This window comes from Xiphias gladius, chromosome 7, assembly GCF_016859285.1.
Source record: "Xiphias gladius isolate SHS-SW01 ecotype Sanya breed wild chromosome 7, ASM1685928v1, whole genome shotgun sequence".
In the NCBI taxonomy this organism is placed as follows: domain Eukaryota; kingdom Metazoa; phylum Chordata; class Actinopteri; order Istiophoriformes; family Xiphiidae; genus Xiphias; species Xiphias gladius.
The window spans coordinates 25,815,370-25,829,275 of NC_053406.1; positions in this window are offsets into that span (position 1 = coordinate 25,815,370).

A 13,906-nucleotide genomic window follows, 5' to 3' on the forward strand; every position below is an offset into this window, starting at 1 on the left:
AGGAGGAGGGACTGTGCATCGCCACCATGGACCACCGTCTCCTCACTGTTCTGTCTCTGAGCTGTTTTTAAGTCTTTTAGATCAGTGGGTCCGATCACCTCAGGGTGGTTGCCATGTTTTGTCTCACTCTGTTAAATATTAAGGTATCGAGAGTAAAATATCCGTCAGTCACTGGTTATCCACACTGAAAAGCTTCAAAATGTTCTGTTCCCGCACTGGGCTTTTTCTCTGTGCTGAGAAAATTTGTCCGAAAGACCACTTGCGTAGAAATGTTATCAGAGAGGATAATATGAGACACGTGCTGAGGAAAATTCACTTACCCATCGCCCTCAGCGCCTCACAGAAGCTACAAGCCGAGTTTCCCCCCCTGAGATCACGAGTTCATGAATTGACCCCATCTGGCCCGGCAGCTGGAATCATCTGGCCCATCGCTGAGCTGTGAGGAGTGTTACAGGTGATAACAGTAACATGGTTACTTTGGAGGTCCGCATCTTTTCCGCGACAGTGTCTGTTTTTTGGGGGTTTTTTTTGTTTTTTTTTAACATAGCGTTCGGCTGTCTCAGGAACAGAACAGACTCATGTCTGTGTTGGTTTTAGCTGGAAAAAACAATTCGTTCTTTCATTTTGATTGATTGCATTCATTTTGTTGCTCAACATTGCCAGCTTGTTAGCTTGTTAACCTTAGCATGTGGTGAGTTTACCAGCCTTTGTCCTGCTGTAAACGTGTCTGACCTGTGCTTGATTACTAGAACCCTGCGTTCGTTGCTGCTTTGAGTTATATGTTAATAAAGTACTCCACCGATTTTGACATGGCACTCGCCATGGACAGTGTTGTTGAAAAAAGGATCAAAACCAGTGAGCGGTACCAGAGATATTGTCTTTTTCAGTCCTTGCGTTATTCTTCCTAGTCAAAACCTGCTGCCTACGTTACCCACAATGCAACTGAGACCTCTGACGGTTTGGTCAGAGATTAGGAGGCTAGTAGCGGTTAACGTAGCCACGAGCCACTAGCCTGGAGCAGAGATGAGGAGCGGGCTGCAGAGCTCCGGTAACCTCGCTTCTTTCTAACTCCACACCCCAGATTTTTTTTTTTGTTTGTGTTTTTGTTTTCGCACTCGGAGTCTTCAGCCCAAACTGACGCTGACTCAAGTGACATCACTTGAGGAAATTTATCAGACAGCTCCCTCTGGAGACACTAAAGGATTTCCACAACTCTTTATACAGCCCCCCCCCCCACACACACACACACACACCCTGCAGGCAAACTTTGATGTGTAAAATTGGTGGAATTCCCCTCTAACATTAATTGCTGTGCCGGTTTTGCCTAATGGCTAATGAGCTAGTTGACAAGCTCCAGTGTTGGGCAATTGACTGACGAGACTGTTAGTGTCGGCTTCATTTGGAAATGAATCTAAATGATCAGACTGTTAATCAGTGTCGTTCTGCTGGAAAATGGACACACACCCACTAAACACTCTTGCTATTGTCTTCACCTTTTTCTCAGTCAGTTTTAATGTAGACATTATTTGCTGACAGCCTTTTGTAAACTCGCGGCAGTATCTGCAGTTGCTCTCAGCCTTAAAGCCTCTGTGACTTTTCTGCCGCAGGGATTTCAGCTCCATTAGTCTTGGGTCTCAGTGATGGGACTCAACCCTCCAGCCTGCCCAGCTCTTTGGTTTTCCTTTCTGGCTTTTAATTACTCCGTTTGTAAGACTGTACATGGAAATACTTTTTATTTTTTATTTTTCCCTGTATCAGATCTCCTGAAACTTTTTTTTTTTTTTTAAGTTATCATCAGAGCATACTTCTAAAAATATCTTGACACACTGAACATCTTACAAAAATAAGAGTCCTTCTGTCTGACTGTTTACATAAGCTTCACTGCAGGTAGTTCATGATGCTTTAAGTGTCATTTATGTTATGTTGAGGCATCAGAGACAGCTGAGCAGGCCCGCTGTGTGTGTGCTGCGGAATAACTGACTCGAGTGAGCCCGTTGGTCAAATGTGGATCAGAGTGAGCGACTGGCTGTTTGAGGAAAAACTTTTTTTTTTTTTTTGGCTGATGCTCTCAGCATTAATTTGTAGGATGTTCTTGCTTAAGGGCACTTTGACAGAACATCGTCTTCGCACCTCTTCCCCATCTCAAACTACCAGTTACGCTCTCAGAGAGCAGTTGGTCCATTTGCTGTTTCAGTGATGTAATTCGGTGTCGTCATCAGCAAACGTTTTTGTATTTTCGCTGACACAGGTCCGTGCTGTCGTCAGAGGCCAGTTCTACAGAGAAATCTGTCGTATCCTTCTGGTAAGATTTCCCGTCTCCCCCGAGATGACGCACTGCCTCTGAAATAGAATCTAGGGTTTCATTCCAAAATTGTTTAATGATATGGGGGAAAAGAAAAAAAAAAACCCAACGTACTTAGAGATATTAGTGAGTTATTGCTTTACATTTGAAAATCTATTTTTTTAAACAGCCATAATGATAATTTTCTATTTCGAAACACTTGCATTAAATTGTCTAAAGTGCACCAACATTAATTACTACTTGAGTAAAGAGCTTTGGGCTGCAGTGTTTTTTCTTTTGTAATAGGTCCTTTATTTTGGGATGAAACCCTTCACTCATACCTCAGCAGACCAAGGGCTTCAGTTTGGTTTTGTTTTTGAGTTTGTGCTTTGCATTTTTTTTTTTGCGAACGGCTCGGCCTTTGAATCATTTCAATTGTAACGGCTCGTCTGTGGCGTTTGAAGACACAGGGATAAATGGGAAGCTTTAATGTTTTTGTGTTCTGTATCGGAGGACTAGAAGTGATGCATTTTGAAGTGAGAGGAACTGCAATATGTACAGTTTTTAAATGGAAATGAACATTCCACATTTGGGTATCTGTGCAAAACGTAGCCTGTGAGCTATGAAAAGAATATTTTGTTTTCTTTTTTCTTTTTTGCATATGGATGTTTGTTTTTCTGAGCTTCGATGACAGATTGTATTTAAAGCAGTAGATATGTAAATGTACATCCATTTCTACAATGTCTTCTTGTTTGATACATGAAATCGCTCTGAGAACTAACAAGGTTTGCCTTTTTCCGGAGTGGTGTGCAGCTGTTTTCATAAAATTAGTAGGACGAGCATGAATCTGAAATGGTAGCGTTGCGCTGTGGTCTACGCCATTGATGAAATCAATGTCCCCATCAGCTCACACGCCAGAGACAAAGAGCCCAGATGCTTATACAGCTTTCCAAAATGTGTACCCACGTGAAATGTAAAGCACACTGCTGCTTTATCAGTTTTTGTTTCTCTCATTTAGCCAATAAATGTTTTTCTCTGATGTCTCAAGTCAGATGTTTGACATTTACAGGGGACAAAAAACAACCCCCAAACAGATTGCACTCCTCGGCTCTGAACATTATTTTCATCCATGTTGGATTAAAAAGGCCTCAGGCTCGCAGCGTTTTGTCAAACTGCAGATGATCGGGTCCAGTAAAGTGTGTGAGCTGAAAACCCCGCTGGCCCTGTATCCATCCCCCACAACGAGGACACGTGAATTCATGTCCTGCTCACCGGGCAGTGTGGCAGACTTAAAAACCATTCTGCCTCATGCACACACCGAATACCCACAGTGTTTGAATCCTGCCTCGCGCATGAGCGTGACCTTGGCCGCTGCATCGCACGAGGAAGAGCGGCCCGTGGGTCGTCTTCCCACCCACCGTTTACAGCACGTAACGGGGGTCCGAATCCCCGCTCGGCGCAGGGGCCTGCGTTTTACGGCTGCCGCCCGCGGGAAGCTGTGTCGGGGGGCTGGACGTCTCCCGTGCGGGCTGCGGCGACCGGCCGCTGCGCAGAATGCGCGGGGAGGACAACCGGAGGCGGGGATCATCTGTGGACGAACACGGCTCTGCGCCTGCATCTCTCCCATCTTCTGCTGCGGGACGTTTCTCTCAAACTATGACCCAATCGTTGGGTGTTGCGTACTTTCGGCCCCTCCTCGTCCGGAGCAGCGTCAAGCCAGGCGGAGACACGCCGGGCGGCGACGGAAACCCGGGGAATTTTCCTTCAGAATAAGAGTGGATTGCTTTCCCACCATCGCCACAATAATTGACCACCAGTGCTGTTCTTCATCTTCATTTTAATTTAAATAACATTTAATAACCTCTGGCCAAATGCAGTTTAAGGCAGTGTGAATCAAATGTATTCATGCAGCACAAATCACATACAAGGCAGTTTCAAAGTGCTTTAAGGAGACTTTGGGAGCGATTAGACCGAGCTTTAAAAGAATGATTAGAGCGTGAAAACCTGCACAAATATGCAGCTAATTCTGACCCATCTATGAGAATAAAGGCTTTAAAGTGATGAACACAACATTAGGAAGCAGCAGAAACTGAAAAGGCGACGAACCTACACTGAAAGACTGTCAGAGGTAAAACACCAATTTGGAAATAACCTGGGTTGCAGGGCAGATTTCGATTTTTGAAGGATTTCGATGGTTGACGGTGTCTCCATCTTTGGTGATTGTTGTGACTGAGACTTCACGTCCAAAACGGTGAATTTACGGTGCAGGTGCAGACAGAAATCCTTGTGACCTCAGTGCTTTTACAGGCTACGTCCCTTTAGATGTAAGTGCACTATGCTTGATGTTCCCACGGGGGAAAATTCTTGAGTTGGGCATTTCACTTCTCAGGTAAATTTTCTTGGTTAAACAGGCCTTACGCTTTCCATAAATTCGGCACGTTAAACGGCTGTAAAGTGCCAAGTTGCAGTCACTCTCTTGTGGTGTACAAACACTGCAAACAGACCAACACCACCCATGCGATTTGTCAGATTAGTCGACTGGGTATTACTGTGTAAAACTTCATTCATGTGACAGTGAAAGGAGCTAAACGCAGAGCGTTAATTCCCTCACTGATCCTGTCACTCACGTCTCAATTTTTCCATGCTTACCCGCTACCAGACTGTCTGTGATTTTGATGCACGGTGAATTTTTTTTATCGTAGCATCGTTACAGAGGCAGATCTTAATGACTGACAATGCACAGGGGCCCGTTTTCTTTCCCCGTTTTTGCAGGTACCGTCCGTTTTATTTTGAAAAGGCCCATCGGAAACGCCGCCCTCTACCCCGGCAGCGGCTTGACAGCGGTCCCATCCAGCTGATGCCAGGGAAAGCCTCCTTGAGTTCAGTTTTCTCGGTGCGCACAGAGGACTCAGAGGGGTCGAGGCGCTCCACCGTCCCGCGGACACGGCAACGGGGGCGGCGGCGGTACCCGAGCAGCTGCCCTGCGGTCTAGCCTGCGTCCTACACCCGGATCGGAGGAGAGGGGGGTCCGCTGGCTCTGCTGTCCGGACTCAAATGAACACTCTACACTCAGCGGATCAAAAATCGTTGGTGAAGGTCTCCGCTCCGTCGCCAAGATGAAAGCGGCCGGCAGGCAAGTCACCGTGACCGCGGAGAAGCTGAACGGGGACATGAAGCGGAGGCCGAGCTATCCCGGCGAGCTGCGGGCCAAACACGCCAACATGTCAACTAAGATTTGGGTGAAAGTGGCGATGGCGATTGCCTATTTCCTCTGCGTGTCCGTGGCCGCGTTCATCCTGGTGATTTACTACGTGTTTTTCTGGACACCGGACCCGCAGTACAACAGCAACAGCACCGAGGCGCCGAACCGCACCGAGTGCGCGCCGAGGTTTGGATGACTCTGCCGCACGCGCGCGCACGCACGCACGCACGCTCGCTCGCTCGCACGCTCTCACGCACGCACGCATCGACACACATCTTGCAGGTGACGGCGCACACCTGGCGCGGGGCTGCGGCGGGGGCGGATGGGAGAGGACGGGGCGCAGGAAGACATGACTTCATCCAGAGTTTGGGACGCTGAGCGGGGACAGGGGGGGGGGCTGCCGGGATGCATCAGTGTGCCGCATGCAGGCTGAAGACGGGGAGGGGGCGATTCTTGCTGTTGGGGTTTTTTTGTTTTTTTGTTTTTTAAATGCCCAAACAGCCAGACCTGAGGCGTTTTTCACGTGTTTTTACTATTGTTTTTGTCACACAACTCAAACCCACAGGACACGTCTGGCTTTCCTGTCCAATAAGAGTAAGTCTCAGAAGTCTCCATCAAGGGATATTTAGGGGGTTTTTTGTTCTTGATTTCCTGTTTGGGGCGTTTCGCTGTGTTTTCAGGGATGAAAAAGTGGTTCCTCTGAAAGTCATACAGTAGCATCCTTTTAAAATCGTGGGCGGATTCTGGGACAGTGGGCCCCCTGGGCACAGACACGTTAAGGCCCCCCCCTCTCTTCCAGGACACCCAGGCTCTTTCAGTGACATTTTTGCAGGTGCGCCAGAATCAGAACTTTTTAAGCGATGCTGAACTTCAGTGTTTATTTCATGTTGGAGAGGATGAGAAGCCGTCTGACTCCTGTCTAAAGCTTCGTGCCAGAGCACATCAACACTGAAACTCCTCTGTACAGATGTTTTACTAGATACTACAGCACACTATACAAAATAGTACAGGAATCCATCAAAGAGAGCCTGAAATGCTGGTTCTGTTCTCTTAAAGCGGAGCTACTCTGCTGTCAAACAGATTTAAATTGGTTTTCTGATGTTACTGTACTAGAATGAAATGGTGCTGTAGCCACAGAAAGCAATTTTGATACTCGGTAAATTGCCCAACTCATTTATCAAGCAAAACTGCCAAACATTGTCCGGTTCAAGATTCTCACATGTCCGGATTTGCTGCTTTTCTGTTTTATGTGAGACTTAATTGAATATCTTTTAGTTTTTTACTGTTGGTCGGACAAAACAAGTCATCTGAAGACGCAGCTTGGGCTCCGGGAACTTGCGATGAACATATTTATATAAATACTTTCTGACGTTTTTCAGACTAAACAATTAATTGCAAATAAATAAATAAATGCTGGATTAATCGATACCGAAAATAACTGCCTAAGCCTCAGTATGTTGTGCAGCTGTGATATGAAGGGAAAGAAATCAACAAAAACAAATATTGGATCGGACGTGATTGGCAGATACTCAATATGAAAAGACTTTGATCAGGAGCAACAATGTGATCAGGACACTTGTATTTTTAGTTCTGTGACTCCACAACAAGAGTCTCTGTGCCCAGTAGGTTTGTTCAGTAATCCATCCACGCTTCAACTCTGATAATCCATTTGATTTTAAAAATGTACAATTTCTGCCACTTCAATAACCTTTGAAACCTAGTCAGTGTTTCCCGGAACCACCCTCAAGGATCCTTCAAATTCCTCAATCCCCCAGAACCTTTGATTTCCCTGTGGAACACCCATAGGGACTCCCAGAACCCTCTTTACTCTAGAAAACCCTTAAGAACACCCTTTATGACACCAAATTGCAACCTCTCAAGAACTCTTGCAATGAACCCCTCAAGTTCCCGGGCAGTCCCACGGTCAACCATCTCTGGAACCACGCTTGAAGAACCCCCTTACAACCCCCTCTAGAACACCTCAAGAGTGCTTAGAACCCAGAGGAATCCCTGAACCCCAAAGGTCCTACTGCATCCCCCGCGAAACCCCCTTCACGAACCCCTGAAGGTCATCACTCTGAGAGCCGCTGTTCTGCACCAATGGAGATTTCTTTTTTTTTAACGTATGCCCACAGAGGAATTACTGACTTTCCCTCCTTCTCTTCCTTTCACAGCTGGATGCTGTTTTTATTCAGGTATCTAGAGGAACTTAAAGCGATACTGTACTGTAGCAGAAGTAGCCTAAATTGTGATCTCCGGTAGCTCGTAGCTGTATGAAATGCAAGGCGATCACTCCGTATACTCTCAGTAGTTGCAGCAGTTTTACCTTTTTAGAGCAACTTTTGTCCTGCATCACCTCACAGAATGAGCGTTAATATTCAGTGCAATGTCACGTTTGTACCTCTTCTCGATGACACCGTTTGTTCACCTCACTTCCTGTTCATAATTTATTCTACAGTCCCTAAATCTACTAGACTGTTTTATTTACGATGTAGCCTTGAGAATTTATTGTTACGATATAATAAACTATGCATTTATTCCGCTGTGGGTGTCGTCATTCTGTGGCATTTTCCAACAGCCACTTTCTGTGCAAATCAGTGCTGCTGGATTCTGTAAAATGCAGCAATAAATAACACTTGTAAGTGCGTTCGCGCTCCACGGCAAAAAGAGCTTGCTTCCTCATCCCTCGAGATCCACTGGCCTTTCTGCCGTTTAACTCATTATTACGCTTTGGTAACTTGAAATGTGTTTGTGAAGTCTTGTCTGATTAGGAGGACTTCCAGAAATTCCTCACAGTACGATAACAAGGAGAGGGTGCAGTCATATGTCCTGTTTAATAAGCAGTTACCGTCAGTGATTTTTACCTTTCGGACACACAGCATGTTGGAATGAATCCTTCAGATTTTTTCTGTGTATTTTTTTCCTAAAACTCTTTGTATCAGGTCAAAATGTAATGTTTCCCTCTCAATAGGGTTGATCAGTATTTCAGTATTATCATTTATTGATGGTAATGATATTAAGTTCTTCTGATGCACAGTGATGCGCTGTTTAAAATAACGATTTTTACATTTGTTTTTTTTTTTGTTACATTGTTTGTAGCCCTGATGGTTTATAAATGTGAGATTTCTGAGACTAATCGATACAGATACAGAGTGAAACACAGTTAAAATGCAAATATCGACACGAACTTAACACGTACTATCATGCACATACTGTACATGAGGCAGACACGGCACTGCAGTTGAGACACGGTAACACGGACACAGTTCGATCCAAAGGCCCTGCAATCAAAACAGCGATGCTGTTGTGTGGCCGCTCGGTGGGCACAGCAGATAAGAGACTGTGATCGTACTGGGCAGCTTGCAGGTGTGATAGTGGGAAAGATCATTCATGCTCTGAAAGTAAATCTAATATTGCACCAAAACAATAGAGCCATGATCAGAGAGCACACGTCTCTGACAGTCCTCGAAATGCGTCATGTTAATGATGAGTCGGTCTTAAAACATTGCTCATGTCGACATGTATATTGAAACAGACTTTGTTTGCTGTAATCATTCCTCCTGTTCACCCCCTTATAGTATGTTTTCCAATGTAAGATGGGGAACAAAATCCACACTCCTCATTCTCTACAAATCTACATTCCCTGCTGAGCTATGGTTGAGGGACAGTAAAGGTGGATTTCACGCAAAAAAGAGCTGTAGCTTTGGAAGACACCCACCGGATTTGTCTAACTCACAGCTGAAACCAAATATTAACTTCACATAATCTTCTCCATACATGTTTGCACATTTGGACTTTGTCCCCCATCACTTACGTTGGTATCGCACTAAGAAGGGACCTCTTTAATGTCCAGTCTGACCAGGAGGAATGATTCCCCCAAGCCAGAACCCGTTACCATGTTGATATGGCCATCTGACTACTGTTTTAAGACAGACTTGAAGAAGCGCAATCCTTTTCCTTTCATGTGTGTCTGGATCAAATGCGGCAGCAAAGTTGTTGCCCACCACTGCATAACCCCAGACTCCGACTCCCAGTGGCGACATCCGCCGTTCGGTCGAATGTTCAAGTAAAGCAACTGGCCGTGTGGTCGAATCAGGGGAGCTCATGTCCACGTTGTCGCATCAGGGACGACCCCTAATTTAGCTGAAAGCTTTTTCTGCTAACAAACTCACTATGGACAGAAAACGTAACCTCCTTGTTGGAATTTTACAATGCTTTACATTGGCATGTAAAAGAGCGTGCAGCTTTCCTCGATAGGACGTTGCACCGACTTCCATTCATTGCGGACAGCCTAACCCTAACCCTCACCTTGTCCACAACCAACTCATGCTAAACCATAACCTCGACTCACACCTTGCCCCAAACCTCAGAAATGACGTTTTGCCTCATTAGGACCAGACTTTGGTCGCCATGAAGACTACTGGTCGCGACAAGGTTGGTATTTATAGCTGAAAAGGTCCCAAAGAGGTAACAAAAACATGTACACACACACACACAAGCACACACGCACATAATCTCCCAAGAGCGTGCTCCAGGGAGTTTATGTATTATTTGTAATACCATAGCAGAAACCTGTGTGTGTTTACGTGTGTGAGAGTCACTGTGCCTCTTAAATCAGCAGCTGAAGTTGTCAGCAGTCGCTCTTCTTCACAGGCTGCAGCAGCCATGACCTGAAGACGAGCCTTGTGTGACTCAGCAGAGCTCGCCTTCCTGTCCGGACTGCAGCAGCAACAAACAACAAACGTTCTGCTGCAGCTTGAGCCATCGGGAGCTGTTTGCGCCTCGTATTCAGTCACTGGATTCAGGGTTTCGTTCTCTCTCTCTCTCTGTGGGTCCAAAAGGAGCAGGACGGGTGGAAGGAATAAGAAAACTGAAATTACAAATCCGACTTCTAGGTCTCATCATTATTCATTTATGATGATTTTAATCCAGTGTTACTCAGAATAGGAACTGTACACGTCATGATATTTTCAAAATAAATGTAGCTTAGTCCAAGAGAAATTGATTAAATGAACTCCAAGACGTGTCTCGTGCAGAGCACTGCCTCCAGATTGATCCACAAAAAAACAGCATCTTCAGCTGAAGTGACGTAATCTTGCTGATGGGAGGAAGAGTAGGCGGTCAGGTGATTTATTAGTGGGGAGAAGCAATTAAGATAATTTCTAGCTCTGATGAATTACACCATTATGCGCTCAAAAAGGCAGAAAACAACTGAAAAAGTGTGTTTAGCTCATCTGACACATCCACTTTCAAAAGATTGAAACTGTATGTCTTGTGAATTTAAATCAACCATAAAGGAGCTAAATGATTCGATAGCTGGTCTGTGTTGACAGAATCTGTACCAAGTAGGTACAAATGCCAAAAGTGGTGGTCCTTTCTCAAAAAGGTTTAGGCCCTTGTTGCGCCGTCGTCATTTGTTAGTCTTTTATGAATCTGATTTCGATCTGCCTGGGATTTAGAAACCTTGGATATAAAACATCAATAATAAATAACTAACATCATCCGTTTGTTGCCATTCTTTTCCATGTCGACTTAATTTAGCTATTCGGTCTTTAAGCCTGAAATGTTCGACCAAAGAAATGAGGAATAATCACTTTTAGGAATTAAAATGCAGGTCATCAGAAGTGAAGTTTGGCTTTAAGAGGCGACGTCGCCGTTTCTGTTATCATGCTGACAGACGATATCTGGCTGCTGTCATCAGTCATTTCTCTGTAACTCTGGGACTTAACGAAAACCTTGGGTTGAGTGACTTTAACTTTAAGAGCATTTCACAGGAAGCAGAATCTGAAAAGTGAAATATCCAACAGTCAGGAAACATCTAACTGTGGTATGTGATCCTGCACTCATAAAAATGCCCCCCTTTTTCTGTTATTTCTAAAGCTGAAGCCTCTATACTATCTCAGGGCACAAGAAATCAAAATCCTGACTTTTATTCATAAAAGAATTCTCAGGTGTTCTGTAAATCTTTACGCAGGCCTTACATTTCTGCCCCAAGCCTGACTTGTGGATATGTACCTTTTTCATTCCTCATATGTAGAGGCTAGTAAGGGTTATATTGGCCAAGGGGACGGCTCCCACTTCTTTAGCCTCTGGGTGCCCTCAGACTGCTGCAAGGCAGGAGGTTTGAGGTCACTCAGCTGTGGGAGGCCCTGGAACACAAAGCAGCGGGTTCGGAGGCCTTTTCACGATCGACCTCAGGATTTTTGTCTGTGTGAAAGCAGCTGAGGTGGAGTCAGAGCTAAGGGAGACTCAGAGGAGAAGGGTCGGGTGGGCTTCAACCCTGGACCTGAAGGGGGGGCCCGTGTGGTAGCAGAAATGATGGTTTCTCACCAGCGACACAGAGTTGGTTTATTCATGGTAAAAGTACAGGAATGAGTTCATCTGGTGACGAAGCATTATCTAGAAGATTATGGGACACTAAAGCGGATGTGGCTTTTGTATGACAGTCTATTTTAACCTGTGGTTTGCCCAGTTTGAACCTAGACATCATTAAACCTGCAAATCAGCAAATCACTGCTTACTGGGAGTTGTTTAAGGCAGCTTGACCAGATCCACCTGATTAGTCCTGGGGGAAATCGTGAAATGTAAATTAATCAATCTAATAAGTCACGTCCCGGTTCCTTGAAAATAGCACATTGGTGGCAACTGGTAATATCGGAGCAGCAGACTCTCTTGTCAACCGCACTAAATGTCAGGTCCAGTCCGTGTGTTCCAACGTAAGCATGGTCTGGAATTAACACATTCGCTGTAGAGAAAGAAAGTGAGTCTCACTCGGGGGGAAATGCGGGAACCCATCTGAGTTCTAACTGCAAAACAGAAAATAATTCCCTTTTTTTTTCCCCTTTTTTTGTTAATAAGGCGGAGAGCCTTTAGGCAGTTAAAACCAGAGCCAGGGTGTTAGGACGGACGTTTTGAAGGATGATGACGATGTTTTTTCCTCGGGCAGGTTGGTTCAGAGCCAGGAGCTCGGTCACCTTCAGGCATTAAGCTGCAAAAGGACAGATTTTTACGCAAACACGCATTTTATCAGCGAAAGGTTACGAGAGCGACGAGCATCTGGCCAGCAGTAAATTAGATGCCTTAGACTCGCCATGTTTGCCAAATTCATCTGTTGGAAATGTGTAACACACTTTAAACTGCACCAACCACAATATTACTACATGTTTTCATTGGTTCTAAATACTCAACATGTTGCATAGTTATATGGCTGTGAATACATGCTGTGAAAAATACGGTTTTCATTTCCTCCTACTTTCCATGTAGGATGCTTTCACAGTTTCACATTTTCAGCACAAACCTGTAACCTCAGCCATGCAAGTTCCTTTACGTTTTTTTTTTTTTTTCCCTGTTTCTCTCCACTTCTTCTATTCAAAGCAACACAAGAAAGTGGAGATCAAGATTCAGCCAGCCGTTTCACAGTTTTCTGCCTCCGACTGCTCCACCTTTGACCTTTAACATGACCTTTATTCAACCAGGCAGTACATATCCAAACAAATTCATATCTACAATAACAGCTCTAGAAGTAGAGAAACTATGTTCAGCCACACAAAAAACTTTCCACATTGAGAAAAACAAAGAAAATATCATGAACAGGCAGAAAACACAGGGCATCAGTGAGTGAAATATAAATATACACAGGAAACATAGTGGGTGCAGTAAAGTAAACACGACAGGGGAGGAAAGCTGGAAAAGAGGAAGAATGCCCATCAAAACATCTCCCTGGATAAATAAAGGCTGGAAAGAAACTTGCAGAAGGAATCAGCAGATTCAGCACATCCAGGTCACATTGATCTGAATTTGCAGGGTGACAAGAAAGGGTCAGTGATACCTGGGATTCAGCAGATTTGATTCCACTGCAGGATTAGATGAAATGAAGCCCAAAAAACTCACACGAACACACACCTTTTTTTTAAATCATGAAGTTGTTTGATCATTTGAATGGTTCATTCTCCATTTTTTATAAACTTGTTTTGAGAATAAAAAACTTAATTTCATAATATAACATGTAGAAATAGACACATTTTTATGTTCTCAACAGCAGGTAGTATGTGCACTAAAACTCTGTTCATTTTAATAAACTCGTTGTAATATACTCAGTCATTACCCTCATCTCAGTGTCTGACCTTTATTGGAAAATGTACAAACGTATCGTTTCAAAATTAGTTACCATTTTAAAATTAGCACCAGTTATTTGTCCTAAGGTGCTTGGCAGATTATTAGATTTTAAAATAACTTCTTCATGTTAATTAATACACTTATACTACGACTAAAATCCAAAAATGGTTAAAGTTTTCACCAAAGAACCTCGTTTAAAGGTAGGTTTAGTATCAGTGAGGAGAGAAAAGTGTGATTGGAATAGTCATAAAATAGTCTTCAGTTCCAAAAACTTATCTCCAAAAAAAGAAATGTGGAAGTGGAAGAGT